The 16,601-nt window shown below is 41.3% G+C and overlaps 1 pseudogene across 1 annotated transcript in view; it reads left to right on the forward strand.

The window, feature by feature from the left end:
* Positions 1 to 665: 665 nt before the first annotated feature.
* LOC308051487 (adenomatous polyposis coli protein-like) overlaps positions 666 to 16,601 on the forward strand; it is a 30,809-nt pseudogene continuing 14,873 nt past the window's right edge. The window contains exons 1-2 of the transcript in view: positions 666 to 797; positions 2,341 to 2,418. The product of the transcript in view is annotated as an adenomatous polyposis coli protein-like (transcript). The remainder of the gene's footprint in view (positions 798 to 2,340; positions 2,419 to 16,601) is intronic.

Below are 16,601 nucleotides of genomic sequence, written 5' to 3' on the forward strand. Positions count from 1 at the left end.
CAGTTCAAAATTCTTCCTAAATTTTGAACTAAACCTGTTAATTTAGTCAAATTTTGTAAAGTTACCACTTATTTACTAATATTATTATTGTGTGACATTTTTTTGCAAATCTCTTCAGCCTGGATCCTCTTTCTTAAATATTTGGAGCATGTCTGGCTCATAATGGGTGCTATTTCAAATGACTGGAGAAAATAAATTCCCTAATTTCTACCAAGGACTTTGCTTTCAAAAGATACAAAGTTATAATAATTTCTTGCCCCAGAGTTTTCCAAGACATAGATCTTCAAATAACTTCATTCTGACAAGACTTTTATCTTTCTACTCTAATGGAAGACATTTCAAGAGTGAATGAAAATTCTACCCCAACAAGTGGGAACTCAAGCAAAAAATGCCAAGAGGTCTGCATGGATGAACAAAAGAGCTCTTAACAAAACTCAGATATGAAAAGGAAGTATACAGAAAGTGGAAGCAGAGACAATTAACCTGAGAGGAATATAGAGACACTGTCTGAGTTTGCAGAGATGTGGTTAGGAAAGCCAAAGCCCATCTGGATTTGCATCTGATGAGGCATGTCAATGGCAACAAGAAGGGCTTCTATAAGTACATAAGTGACAAAACTAAGACTAGGGAATATATAGGCCTGCTGTTGAAGGAGACGGGACCTGATGACACAGATCATCATAAAGAAGCTGATAAAGCATGGGCTGGATGAGCAGACAATGAGGTGGACTGAGAACTGTCTGAACAGCCAGGACCAGAGGGTGCTGATCAGTAACATGAAGTCTAGTTGCAGATCAGTAACTAGCGGTGTACTCCTGTTCTGCACCAGGTGGGGTTCTGGGACTGTTTAGCCTGGAGAAGTGAAGGCTCAGGGAGAAACTCATGAATGTATATAAATACCTGAAGGGAGGGTGCAAAGAATCACAGAATGGTTGGGGTTGGAAGGGACCTCCACAGACCATCTAGCCCAACCCATCTGCTAAAGCAGGTTCACCTAGAGTAGATCTCACAGGAATGTGTCCAGGCGGGTTTGAATGTCTCCAGAGAAGGAGACTCTACAACCTCTCTGGGAAGCCTGTTCCAGGGCTCTGGCACCCTCAAAGTAAAGAAGTTTCTCCTCATATTCAGATGGAATTTCCCATGTTTCAGTCTGTGCCCATTGCCCCTCATCCTATCTTTGGGTGCCACTGAAAAGAGTCTGGTCCCATCCTCTTGACACCCACTCTTGAGATATTTATAAGCATAAATAAGATCCTCTCTCAGCCTTCTCTTCTCCAGGCTGAACAGACCCAGCTCTCTCAGCCTTTCCTCATAAGATGCTCCAGACCCCTAAACCAGTCTCTTTTCAGTGGTGCCCAGGGACAGGACAAGAGGCAATGGGCACAAACAGAAACACAGGAAGTTCTATCTGAAGATCAGGAAACACTTTTTCACTATAAGGGTGACCAAGCACTGGGACAGGTTGCCCAGAGAGGTTTTAGAGTCTCTCTCCTTGGAGATATTCAAAAGCCATCTGGACATGATCTTGGGTAACTGGCTCCAGGTGGCCCCGCTTGATTAAGGAGGTTGGACCAGATGACCTCTGGAGATCCCTTCCAATCTCAACCATTCTTTGACTCGCAAAAATAAAACCAGATTTCATATTACTCAATTTTACTCCCAGTTTTAAACAGAGTGAAACAAATCCCTCCTACAAATGAAGAGCTTCACAAAATACTGCCTCTTAAAATCATCTGATTAATAATTGCTGCAAGGCTGCAGTTACTTGGTTTATAGCACAAACTATTAAGTGATGTAAATGTATGTATTATCCAGCTATTGAATAATGCATTTCTAACATACTTTTGTTTTTGAAGAATTTTTAATTGTGCTTTGTCACAAACATTTTCTAATGCATGCCTTACAGTCTTCAGAAGTCAGGAATGTTGCTGTATTTGTGTCAGTTTTAAATTGTCATATAACTTTTTATATTACCTATATTTGAAAGAAAAAGTATGATTCTGAGACTCAAAAGACACATTTCCAACTTACAGGTGAGTGTCCCATATCTGGGACATAGGGAAGAAGGCTTCTCATCTATTAGTGTTCCAGATTTTATCCTAGACTTGTTGTCAAAAGTATAAAATTTCACCACTTATGTATTTCCCAGAATAGAAACTGATATTTATGCTTAACATTTTAATAACTGTAGATCAAATTTCTGTTATTGGAAACATTTTAGTAATCTTTTTTGAACCTCAGAGATGAATAGCTTAAAATATCAAAGAACTATGCACAATCAAGCCACCGAATGTGTCATTTAATACTCTCTATTTTCTTTTTTCTCCGGATTCCTAATAGGCTATATTATGTTCTATGACAGACTGCATGAGAGCTCTTGTAGCCCAATTGAAGTCTGAAAGTGAAGATTTGCAGCAGGTACTTCCTTTTGAGATGAAATATTTCCTTGGATTGCACATTTCCATCATCTTGCATCCCCTCAATTTGACTGAGTTGTATCAAAATGTTGTATTTCTGCTCCCCTTTCTTACCACTCATTTGGCCTCTCCATGAACTATTTTTATGCTTGAATTCGTATTTTCTCTCATGACAATGGCTGAATATAAGCCAGCAGTGTGCCCAGGTGGCCAAGAAGGCAAATAACAACCTGGCTTTAATCAGAAATAGTGAGGCCAGCAGGACAAGGGAAGTGATCGCCCCCTTGTACTTGGCATGGGTGAGGCCACACCTTGAATACTGAGTTCAGTATTGGGCCACTCACTACAAGAAAGACATTAAGATGCTTGAGTGTGTCCAAAGGAGCAACAAAGCTGGTGAAGGGTCTAGAGCATAAGTGTTAAGAGGAGCAGCTGAGGGAACTGGGGTTGTTTAGCCTGGAGAAAAGAAGACTCAGAGGAGACTTTATCGCTCTCTGCAACTACCTGAAAGGAGGTTGTAGTGAGGTGTGTTTTGGTCTCTTTTCTCAGGTAACAAGTGATAGAACAAGAGGAAATGGCCTCTATTTGCACCAGGAGAGGTTTAGACTGGATATTAGGAAGAATTTCTTCACTGAAAGGGTTGTCAAGCATTGGAAAAGGCTGCCCAGGGAAGTGGTTTAGTCACCATCCCTGGAGGTATTTAAAAGATGTGTGGTCATGGTCCTTAGGGACATGGTTTACTGGTGGACTTGGTATTGTAAGGTTAATGGCTGGACTCTATGATCTTAAGGGTCTTTTCCAACCTAAATTATGCTATGATTCTATGATTTTTAGTGCTCTGTTCATAGAGCGCTTCCTCTTTTTTTAATTAGACTATCTCTTTGAAATGTTCCATACTTCCCAATCTGATTCACTTTTTTTCATACTCATGTTGTCTTGTCAGCATTAACTTGGATGCAAAGTTCGTACCTGTATTTGTTCTGTAAACTAGGAAGTACAACTTTGTGGTTATAAAAATGCTTAAATCTGGGTCAAATTCTGTTTTCTCACCAAAGTATATATATATCAGCTATAAAACTCACTTTTATGACCCATATCTGTCAGTGAAAGTCCAGTTTTCAAGATAAGTTTGAGCAATCTGAGATTCTCTAATTTGGTTTACTAGTGATAGTACTAATGAACTAGGAATACTCTGAGAGTTAATGCAATATTGTGGCATCTGAGGTTCCTCCTACACTAGCAGCAAATAAATAATAGCCTAATAACAGCAGAGGAAGCTCTGCTTCGAAGGAAAATCTGTATGACATTTGATAAGGTTATTGTCTTAGTACATATGTACCCATTTTTACACCAGCACCTCCTAGAAGAACTTGGGTCAGGTGTCAGCAAAGTGTTTGGTGTTAAACCAGCTTTCTCTTCCAGCATCTCATGCAGTGTAAAGAAAAATATCCTGTAAATAAACAGTATTTTATGGTCACCTTATTAAGAGGGACATAGGCAAAGCCAAGACATTTAATGCTTTCTTCGCCTCGGTCTTCAACACCGAAGACTGACTTGGGGGCCCCCATAGCCCTGGGTTAGAGAACCATGGCTGCATGAACAATAAACTCCCAATCAATCAGGAACTCGTATGGGATTTGCTACTCCAGCTAGATCCCTACAAATTGATGGGGCCTGATGGGATTAATCCAAGGGTACTTAAAGAGCTGGCTGATGTCATAGCGAGTGCTCTCTCCATGATTTTTCAATGCTCCTGGGAATCTGGAGAGGTCCCAGTTGACCGGAAGCTGACAAATATTGTCCCAAACTACAAGAAAGGCAACAGGGATGACCCTGTCAACTACAGGCCTGTCAGCCTCAGTTCTGTGCCTGGAAAAATCATGGAGAAGATTGTTCTGGGAGTTATTGAAAAACATCTGAATGATAACACAGTCATTGGTCCCAGCCAGCATGGGTTCATGAGGGAAAAGTCCTGCTTAATAAACTTAATTTCGTTCTACAACAAGATTACCCACCTAGTTGACCAAGGGAAGTCTGCCGATGCAATCTTTTTGGATTTCACTAAAGTCTTTGATACTGCCTCTCACAGTATCCTACTGGACAAGATGTCCAGCATACAGTTGGATAAACACACAACACAGTGGGTGAGCAGTTGGCTGATGGGCCAGGCTCAAAGGGTTCTAGTAAATGGGGTTATGTTGGGCTGGCTATCAGTCACTAGTGGGGTTCTGCAGGGATCCATCTTCAGGTCAGTACTCTTCAATGTCTTCATAAATGACTTGGACACAGGACTAGAGGGAATACTAAGTAAGTTTGCTGATGACACAAAATTAGGAGGAGCTGTCGACACTCTCGAGGGGAGAGGGGCCCTGCAGAGGGATTTGGACAAATTGGAGAACTGGGCAATCACCAATTGCATGAAATATAACAAGGACAAGTGCCAAATTTTGCACCTGGGTCACAGAAACCCTGGCTGTACATACAGACTGGGGAACAAGATGCTGGAGAGCAGCTCCGCAGAGAGGGATCTGGGGGTTCTGGTCAACGGCAAGTTGAACATGAGCCTGTTGGCTCATGTGTGCCCTGGCAGCCAAGAGGGCCAACGGTGTCCTGGGGTGCATCAAGCACAGTATTACCAGCTGCTCGAGGGAGGTGATTGTCCTGCTCTGCTCTGCACTGGTGCGGCCTCACCTGGAGTACTGTGTGCAGTTCTGGGTGCCACAGTATAGAAAGGATATTAAGCTACTGGAGAGTGTCCAGAAGAGGGCTGCAAAGTTGGTGAAGGGTTTGGAGATTAAACTGTATGAGGAGTGGCTAAAGTCACTTGGTTTGTTCAGCCTGGAGAAGAGGAGACTAAGAGGAGACCATATCACTGTCTACAGCTTCCTCACAAGGGGAGGAGGAAGGGTAAGCGCTGATCTCTTCTCTCCGGCAACCAATGACAGAACCTGAGGGAATGGCAGGAAGATGTGCCAAGGGAGGTTTAGGTTGGACATTAAGAAAAATTCTTCAACCAGAGGGTAGTGGAACAGGCTTCACAGGGAGGTAGTCATGGCTCCAAGCCTGTCAGTATTCAAGAAGAGACTAGACAATGCCCTCAGACATATGGTGTGAACCATGGGGTTGTCATATGCAGGGACAGGAGTTGAACTTGATGATCCTTATGGGTCCCTTCCAACTCAGGACATTCTATGATTCTATGAGTATTTTCTTAAATCTTAAAAAGTACTTAGGGTGATCCTGAGAGCACAGAACTGTACTTCAGTGGTGTGGAAGTTAAAAGTATTAAATATGAAATTATAATCCACTTAAATAAATAGATCATGTAAACAAATCAGAACAGCTTTTGGAAAGGAAAACACTGTTTACCTTGCAGTTTGAGTGAATCATTAGAAAACAGATAAAAGAACAATTTTAAAGAAAATTTACTTTCTATGTTAAGATACCACTGACAAAAAGAATTTCCCCACTAGTTGAGAAACTAAGTAAATATGGTTGAAAAAATAGTTAAAATTACAGTAAAGGATACTGGGTACAGTCTCTAATTTGCTATTAGGACAGATATTTAGTAGTCTTGGAAAGGAAGTCATCTGTGGGATGCCAGCATTGTATAGTTATTTAGATTTATCAGGATTAAAAAAGACTCTGAGGAAGTCCAGAAGTGTATAAAACTTTTTAAAATAAGCAACACAGGCAATTCATTTTTTAAATGGAAAGTACTGCATCGTGGAAGAAGTAAATGCAACTGTTCATACACATTACTTACTACTTTTCTGAATGGTTGCACAAGAGCTTGAAATCACTGTAGTGACTAGTCAATAAAAGCATCTACTCAATATGCAGCAAGTACTTGAAAAGAATAATTTACAATAGATGGATTTTTTTTTATTTCTGATCAGCTAATGATAAAATGCAGAAAAGAATGGGCATAGGTAAAATGAGTTTAAACATTGAAAGATGTTTATATTGAAAAACTGTTATAAGTATTGAAAAAGAGACTGGTTTGGTCATAAGCAAATGAGGACAAGAGACAGGTAAAACAACTTAAGGAATGATGTAACACAGGTAAATTGTGCCAGTTACTCATTTTTATCATTAAAATGAAAACCAACAAATTTAAATTAACCATTAAATGTCAAGACCAATAGTTCAGTAATATTTTTTAAAACTTTGTTAGGGAGGACCTGTTGTGGTTTAACCTCCAGTAAGACCACGATAGCCACTTGCTCACTCCCCCTCACCCTCCAAGTGGGATAGGGGAGGGAACCGAAAGGGAAAGGAGAAACTCATGGGCTGAGATAAAAACAGTTTAATAAGACAACAAAATAATAATAATATACTACTACTATATATAAAATAAAATAAATGCTACTCACTGCAGTCCCTCACAAAACTCCAGTTGCTCCAAACAGCCAGTCCTGGAGAGGAGAGAACTGTGGTCCTGAACAGCCAATCCCAGCCAGAGAGAGCAAAAAGGCAAAAGGCAGAAAGGCCCAAAGGTCAGCTTCAAAATAGCAGAACAGCAAAGGGCCGAACTAACACTGAACTCCCAATGGAATGGAACTCCCGAACAGAACTAACTGAACTAATGAACCACAAAACCCGAACTTATGGAACTAACCAGCCAGAAAAGCTGACTCCAATTATATACTGAGCATGATGCTAATGGTAGGGAATATTTCATTGATCAACCTGAATGTCAATCTAGGTGCTATCCTGCCTGTGTCCCCCTCCTATCAATTTGCACCTGCAGCTGGATGGCCGAAGAAGTCCTTGGTTTCCCTGACAACAGCCAAGATATCAGTGAGTTCTTACATTCTATTCATACTGACTCAAAAACACAGCTAGCTACTAAAAGAAAAACATTAATTCTATCCCAGGGAAGAAGCAGCTTTGTCTCATTATTGTCATAGTAAATCTAAACAAAAGACCGTGCTAGCTACGAAGGAGAAAATATTCTAACTGCATGAAGAAAATTAACTCAATTTCATTTAAACCAGCACAGGACTGAATCTGGTATCCCAACAGAGACAAGGCTGTTACAGCTCCATTGCACCCAGATCCAACTGTAGTGAGGCTGAAAATGTATTCCCAGTAGGCACGCACACACAGAGGACACGTATACACCACATATATACATAGGTTCACAGCTGGCCACAAACATTACAGATGGGCATGCAGAGCACTCCCACAAGCACAGCAACAGCCTTATCCTGCTCCCCTCTCTGTTTGAGGAGGATGGAGATCCAGTAGTGAGAGTATATATATGCATATGTGCAAGGTGGATCCCTCCAGCAGCTGGGCTCAGACACTCAGTAGTAGCTGACTCCAGCATCCCAGTCTATCCAGTTGCTGGCACCTGGACATAGGAGCCCCTGAGACTACAGTCCTACTTCAGTTGCTGGTACAGACCATCTCTCATGTGTGCACACACACAAACACACAGACCTGTCCAGGACTTTCCAAGTCCCAATAGCTGACCCACCCCCCTGTGATCTCGCCCCTAGAGACACACAGGCACACTCACACCCAGAGCTGGCTAGGACTCACCTGATCCCATAGCTGATCCCCTGTGCTCTTGTACTTAGAGACACACAGGTGCTCCCACACACAGAGCTGACCCTTAGAGACCCACTCACGCCCTTGCTCCTAGACCACTTCACCTATTCACCAGTTAGTCCAGCTTGATATTTGCTAGTGCTCACACATTCACTCGAATATATGCACTGGTTCCTGTTGCTGTCACTCTAGTGAGGACCCCTATGCCACTCACCCAGGGAGTTAGAAAGTTAGAAAGTTAGAGTCAGAAGGGAACTGAGTAAGAAGATAGGACAGATGCAGGAAGAAGAAGATACATGAGATAGATCAAGTGTAGGGTGTAGCCAGACAAGCATACTGACCAGCAAACTATTTATATGCAACCAGCCCCTCTTATCCCATCATTTCTCTATTTTCCTGCACTTGTTTTTCCCGCACTTGTTTTTCCCCTCCTTTGTTTCCTCCTCTAAACATCCCAAAAGTCCTATGCAATCCTGAAATACTCTTCCCTTGCATCCCATAATATGCCCTTTAGACCAGAGCAGTAACTCCTCTTAGTTTGAAAAGTGCTTCAGAGGGCATTCACCTTGATGGGTTTCACACACAGATAATGGGGCTGATGGCTCTCCTGGGACAGCCTTGGGAGTGTCCTGGACAGGGGGTCCCTTTCTCCAAGTCCTTAATTTGGGTTCCCGCCTGCCATTGTGTATCCCTATGCTCCTCTGGGTTTCTGCAGATGGGCCTGTGATGGGCTGCTGGCTCTTGTTGTTGTCCCAAAATGTGGGTCTGTTCCCAGTGTGCAATGAGCCAAATTTTACACACGGAGATGAGATATTGTTTAGTACAGAGTTACACAAGTCTGGATGCTGGAAGAAAGCCACCATGCCAGAAAAAAAAAAAAAAAAGACACCCATTATATACAAAATCTTATCACTACATTCACATCCTCAGGGGAGTCCTGCTGGAGCAACAAAGGACTCAGCAAACATTTCAATTCAATGTGAATCACGCAAAGCCATTTATTACAGAAACAAGCCTCCTTATATATGCAACTATATTCTAATCACGCGTCCACGCTCCAAGCATGGATTCGCTAAATGAGTATCATGGGCTGTCCATGCGCTGGAGTCTCACTGATGATACGTCCGATGATTCACGCCATGTTGGGGCCCCGTTAATGAGGAGACGCCCCTCTTTCTCACAGCAGATTCTGTTCTCAGCTTCTCGAAGCAGCCTTGAGATTCCTTTGAGCCTAACTAATTCAAATCTTTATCTATTAAAACCCCTCCACACTTCCCCCTTTCTGTTACTGAATTAGTCAGGCCCCTTAAACCGCACGGTGAATGATTTTTGAAATATACTGCAACATAGAACACGTGATTAACAACATAATTACAATTACATATAATGCAGTTAAACCTTACTTAATAAGATCAAACAACTACCTGCCTATTCTTAAAACCTTAATTCTACTATGACTGTTGGCAAAAAGGACACATAACCACGGACGTAGTTATATGCGGTGCTTTTATTCCAGCGCTGGGAAACCAGGGGTTCACACCCAAAGCTGGCTTCGACCACCGATCCAAAACTCACTACATTTATACAACTTAGTTACATACATATTCATCACAACTCTTAACAACCATTAGCATATTCCACACCTATTCTAACACAAACTGTCTATCTAACCGATGCTAAGTAACATTCGCATGTTTTCGATTATTTCTAAGTTACCTGTTTTAAGAGAATATATCATAAATCTTTGTCAACTAGAAGAATAGGGTACGGTTATATAAGACCATGCCTGAATGCACATCTCCCTGGACACAGTCCGAAAACTTCAAAATAAGGTAAAAATCTTGGATACGGCATCTTAGATACAGTTTACTAAACCAAGAATCTTAGATACAGTTATATAGTTTACAAAACTAAGAATCTTAGATACAGTTTGCAAAACAGAAAACTAATTCAACCATAAGAAAACTAATTTCAACTATTTGATGCAAAACTTATTTCAACTATAAGATGTAAAAACTAATTCAACTATAACATTTCCCCCCTTTGAAAATGCTTTTCTATTCTTAGACAATGCATTTTCACTTCATTGTTTCCTTATCAGCTGGAGGGTTGTCAATGAGTGGATTAGTATTTCTGCTAAGGACAGTAAAGATGCAATCGTTCCTGGCATTTGATTGATTTACTTGACGCTTAACACAAGCGTACAGCAAAAAGAGAAGAGCAACTACAACTGCAAGCAGGAGTAAGCTCTCCAGTAATGAATGTACCCATCCTCCCAAATTCAGGTTCAATTTACCTAGTAAGGCTCCAATCCAGCTCTGCTCTGCATCTTGTTTTTCCTTTTGTAGTTCCTTTTCCGTTTGGGTTAATTGGGAAATATCTTTCTCCACTTCAGAAGTCACATTTGGGATATTAATGCAGCAATGATCTACCCTATCTTTTAAATACCCGCAAATGCCATTTTCTTTCAGCAACATTATGTCAAGTGCCATTCTGTTCTGCAAGGTCATTCTGGTTGTAGCTTGCAATTATATATTGAAATCTCGAAAACCCTTTTTGGTTATTCTTGCCAATCGATCCATCTGCCCAATTAATTTATCAATCATTTCTCTGTTTCTATAAGCTGCAATCGGTGCAAAGAAGGATTCTAATGCCCAGCCGAATTTAACACTGCTTGACGGTTCATGTCACACATCATCTTCATCTATCTCTCGCTTGTGCCTAACTTGTAGAAGTTCCTGCCTATTCTTCAAGGGTGACTTTTTCCAAATGGGACATAAGGTTGGTAACCCCAAGGTAATTTCCCTTGCAGGTCCTGCTACCGGTAAATGTGTTGTCCAGGTTCCATCGCTTAAGGCCCAAACTAAATGTCCCACACTACCTATAGTTCCTCTACAATCTATTTTATCTCCGTCGATACCTATTTTGACTGCTTCCTTTGGATCCAATTGTTTTTGACAGATGCAACCTGCTATTACTGCAACCTTAATGATGGACAGAGATATATCTCTCACATCCGTCTGGCAGGTTATTACTCGTGAGCAATTCCACCATGGTACTGTCATTCCTCTCGTTACATTGGACCATTGTAAACACCATGGGAATGCTTCACTATATTGATATTGTTGTACAATACTCAACGTCCACCTGTTATTCCATGATTCAGTTATGTTCTGGTTATCCTGATCTTTATATTCCCAATAGGTTCAGTTGACCTTTTCATATACTATCTTTTTGGTCCAATTTTCTTTGAGAACTATCTTTCCTCCATATTCCACTGGTTCGGGTCCTGTTTTCTCCCATTTTTCGGTTGGCACTTGCTCTAATCTAGTGCGAGATTCGCACACTATCTTACCAGTTTTGTTTAGTTCTGGTAAGGTCGTGGATATTATTCCCCATTGTATCGGGTCTTCGGCCGATTTTGGGATGGGAAGGCAAGCAGTGATGCTACTGGTGTTCTGGGTTTGTGCAAAATCTCGAATCAATCCTATCATCAGGTTCTCTGCCTGATTCTGTATACTTTGCACCACTTGTGGCATTTGAGTGTCGTCACCATTTCCTATAGCCCTTCGTGTCATACATAATTGTTCTCCAGTGACTTTGCAAATCAGAGTGGCATTCTCTGTTCCTTCTTCAAGAAGTGTTCCCACAAAAGCAAACAGTCTGGGTACATTTACTACTATAAACACAATACGGTAACAAAAACTAGACATCCTGCGTCGTAATTTTAAGTGTGGTAGGACCCACTACTTGCGATTGCCACCGTTTTGGGACTTTCTTGACTTGGGTGTAGTGTATCCAGGAATCTACTTCAGCAACCTTGATTGCGGTGAATGTAGTTAAAAGTACTTGATAGGGTCCGTCCCAACGTTCTTTTAAAGGATCCTCTCTCCAGGTCTTTATATACACTGTGTCTCCAGGCTCTATATCATGTACCGGATTCTCGAGTGCTGGTGGGCGATTCCACACTAGTGCGGATCTGAGTCGATTCAATGTCCTGCCAAGAGACAACACATAATTGTATACATCCTGATTACCTTTTACATGTACACTTGGATTTGGATCAGGTGCTTCATATGGTTTGCCATACAAAATTTCGTATGGACTTACTGACATTCCGCTCTTGGGCTTAATCCTAATTCGCAATAACGCTATTGGTAAGGCCTGAGGCCATTGAATTTTTGCTTCCTGGCAAATTTTGCTAAGTTGCCTTTTTAATGTCTGATTCATTTTCTCCACTTGTCCACTAGATTGGGGTCTCCATGGGGTATGTAATTCCCATTTGATTCCTAAACATCTACTGACTTCCTTCACCACTTGAGCAACAAAATGTGGTCCCCTGTCGGATGATATTCCCAATGGTACCCCAAATCTTGGAATTATCTCTCTTAATAGCCATTTTACAGTTTCTTGTGCCTGGTTGGTGCGACAAGGAAAGGCTTCTGGCCATCCTGAAAAGATGCACACCCCAACTATTAGATATCTGAATCCTCGAGTTTTGGGGAGTTCTACATAATCTATTTGCCAATAATCTCCTGGTTGTATGTCTGTGTTAATTTTTCCCATATCTACTTTTCTTTTTACTAAAGGATTATTTTTCAAACAAATTTCACATTTAGCCGTAATAGACTTTGCCATTGTTAACATCTGGACTGAGATAATCCATTTTCTCAGGTATTTTACCAATGCTTCTGCACCCCAATGACACTTCTGATGCTCCATTTGAAGTATTCCTCTCATAGTCGTGGTCGGCACCACAACTTGTCCGTTGGTGGTCACATACCATCCAGAATTATCCTTGACAGCTTTTACTAATTTTGCCAATTTCTCGTCTTCTGTAGAATATTTAGGTGCCTCTAAAGGTGTAGGTAATAAATCAATTGCTCTTACCTTCTGAGAGATAAGACCCACCATTGTCCAGACTTGTCGTGCCACTGATCAAGCTGTTTGATCAGCAAGTCGATTCCCTTCAATAATTTTTGATGTTCCACTCTGATGAGCTTTGCAATGCATGATGGCAACCTGCAATGGTTTCTGAACAGCATTAATCAAGTTTAATATTTCCCTCTGATATTTGATGTTTGTTTCTTGGGAGGAAAGTAGTCCACGCTCTTTCCAGAGAGCTCCGTGCACATGAGCAACTCCAAATACATACTTTGAGTCAGTCCAAATATTGACCCTTTTGTCCTTGCTGAGCTCTAATGCCCTAGTTAGGGCAATCAACTCAGCTTTCTGTGCTGATGTGTTTGGTGGTAGGGATTTGGCTTCAATCACTGTTTTGACAGTAGTAATCGCATATCCTGCATACCGCACTCCGCTTTCCACGAAACTATTGCCATCAGTGAAAAGTTCCCAATCCGTCTCCTCCAATGAAGTATCCTTCAGGTCAGGACGACTTGCGTGGGTATATTCGATGACCTCCACACAGTCATGTTCCAAATCTCCTTCTTCTGTTTCTGCATTTAAAAACACAGCTGGATTCATTAGGTTAGTTGTTTTTAAAATAACATCATCTTGTTCTGTCAAAATCGCTTGGTATTTCATCATTCTACTTGGGGAAAGCCAATGGCCCCCCTTTTGTTCCAATACAGTAGTCACCATGTGGGATACAAATACTTCAATCCTTTTCCCCATGGTCAGTTTCCGAACTTCCTGGATTAATATCACGGTAGCAGCCACCGCCCGCAAGCACGCCGGCCATCCAGCACTTACCGGGTCAAGTTGTTTGGAAAAATAACCTACGGGCCGTTTCCAAGATCCCAGCCGTTGGGTTAATACCCCTAGGGCAAGTCTCTGTCGCTCATGCACGAATAACTGAAAGTCTTTACTCAGATCAGGTAGGCCCAAAGCAGGTGCTTGCTTTAAAGCTTGTTTCAGTTTTTGGAAAGCCTCTTGTTGCAGTTTTTCCCACACCAAAACCTTATTCTTCTGTGCCTCGTATAAAGGTTTGGCAATAAGTCCATAGTCCATAATCCAGAGCCTGCACCATCCTGCCATTCCTAGAAAAGATCTTAATTCATGTAAGTTACGCGGTTCAGAGATAGCACAGATAGCATGCACGTGGTTTATACCTAGTCTTCGTTGTCCTTGAGAAAGCTCACATCCTAGATAGATCACAGTCGTGGATGCAATCTGAGCCTTATTTTTCGACACTTTATATCCATTCATTCCTAATTGATTTAATATTTCAATTGTTACCTGGATGCAAAGTTCTTGGGTCTCAGTAACAACCAGAATATCATCCACATATTGCAGCAACAAATACCATTGTCGGGGAATTCTGATATGGCCTCTTGTAGTCCACTCCTCAAGCTCTTTGGCTAGTTGATTTCCAAAGATGGTCGGACTATTCTTAAATCCTTGTGGAAGACGTGTCCAGGTCAATTGAGTCTTTCTGCCGTTGTGAGGATTTTCCCATTCGAAAGCGAATAGCTTTTTGCTTTCCTGGTCAAGGGGTATGCAGAACAAGGCATCTTTTAAATCAAGTACTGTAAACCATTTATATTTCTCCTTCACAGATGTTAACAAGATATAGGGATTTGCAACTACTGGATGTATGTCCTTAGTGATCTGATTTATTGCTCGTAAGTCTTGAACTAGTCAATAGCTACCATCAGGTTTCTTTACTGGAAAGATTGGGGTATTATATTCTGATTCACACTCCTCTAGAATTCCATATTTCAAAAATTTCTTAATTAAAGATACTATTCCTAATTTGGCTTCCAGTTTCAATGGATACTGTCTCAACCGTACTGGTTTAGCATCCTCCTTCAGCTCCACTTTCACAGGTCTAGCTGTTTTTGACCTTCCAGGTATGTCAGTTTCCCATACTGTGGGAATTACTGCATCTTCTATTGCCTGTGGTATTTTTACAAACGGTTTTTCTTTTAATAGTAAAATCTGTCCTACCTTTGACTCTGGAATTTTCATTACCAACTCTCCATCCTCAAATGTTATTGTGGCATCCAATTTAGTCAGCACATCTCGTCCTAAAAGAGAAACTGGACAATCTGGAACATACAAGAACTCATGAGTTAATTCCTTTTCTCCAAAACACAAATCCAAGGGTTGCAGGAATGGCTGTACTTCCTCCTTCCCTGTGGCACCAACAATTGTAGCTCTGTGACCTACCGCCCCTTGTAAGGAATTCAGTACAGAGTAAGTAGCCCCTGTGTCTACTAAAAATTTTACATCCCGGTTTTGGCAGCTTCTTTTAATCTTTCTAAAAAGGCCGAGGGAGACTCATTCTTTTCCTGCCTCACATTATACAGTTTTGACCAATTCATTTGCTTCAGCATAGCAGTTTGAATGCCAATCAATAACCAATCCTGATATCTCCAGAGACAGCATAACCCGCCTCCTGTATTATAATTCCATCGGGGATCTTCTTTTGGAAAGTTCTCATCAACGTTACCCTCTACTTTCCCATTCCGAATATCTTCTCTCACTTTATCCCTTGCAACCTGTATAACCATATATTTTCTGTAGAGTCCATTAATGTATCCAAAATCACTTGTAAATAATCCCAATGAGGATTCTGCATTTTAATTATCATCTTAATTATTGCAACCTTATCTGGATTTTCCCGATAAGGACCAGCTGATTGCTTTCAGGTTACTAAATCCCCTGGCGAAAACGGAAATTCTACGTAGACTGGTTCCCCCCCCCCTTTTCATCCCCGCGGGCGGCAAGCCCGGAGGAGAGGAGCTGCAGCTCCAGCTCTAGCAGCCGCCGCTCCCCCCCCTGCTTTTCCACCGCTTTAGCAAACAGTCAGCTTTTTACCCTTTTTTTTTTTTTCTCTCCGCAGCTTATCAAAGAGAAGCTGCCGGGCACAGGTTTGGGCTCCTTTTGCCCTTGTTCTCTCTTCATTTAATTCCTGTGATTATAAACTTTATATGTAATTCCAATTAGCTGAACAATAGTTACATTCCTCAGCTGCTACCTTTTGTAACTTCTTACAAATATCAATCAACAGCACATTAAGCATCAATCCCTGACATTAATTTTAGATCCAAATCAGTCTATCCACAGGACAAGCCTAACTGCAATACAGATAACTCAATTTACTTTCATGTGTACAGATGCATCTGAAGGGGGAGCAAGGTGGTACTTTAGTAACAGAACCGGTTCTTATTTTGTAATTATTTCCCCAAATGAATTCTTTTGGTACCAAATATAAACATACAAACTAAAATACTGAGCTCAGACACACAAACCAAATACAGAAACCAAACCAAATTAACACAAACACAAAGACAAACACAAGAACCAGCTTAAATATAGAAACTAATGCAAAAACCAGACCAAAATAGAATCAGAAACCAAGGTTCAGGACCTGCCACGAATACACGAACCAGACCAAATGACACCTAGGAACGGAACTGAACCAGAACAAGTACAGAAACAAATACAAGAACCACACCAAATACAGGAACAAATACAGGAACCAGACCAGAACAAATTCAGAGACCAAGATTAGGATGCCGAGCCTGCAGCAAATACACAAACCAAACCAAATGGCGCCTAACCAAGTGCTGAACCTTTCAGCTACACAAACTAATTGGCGCCTAACCAAATGCCGAACCTGCAGAGGTTTCCCTCTGTCTGACGGACGGCGCCTATAGG

This window comes from Nesoenas mayeri (genome assembly GCF_963082525.1).
Source record: "Nesoenas mayeri genome assembly, contig: SUPER_W_unloc_1, whole genome shotgun sequence".
In the NCBI taxonomy this organism is placed as follows: Eukaryota; Metazoa; Chordata; class Aves; order Columbiformes; family Columbidae; genus Nesoenas; species Nesoenas mayeri.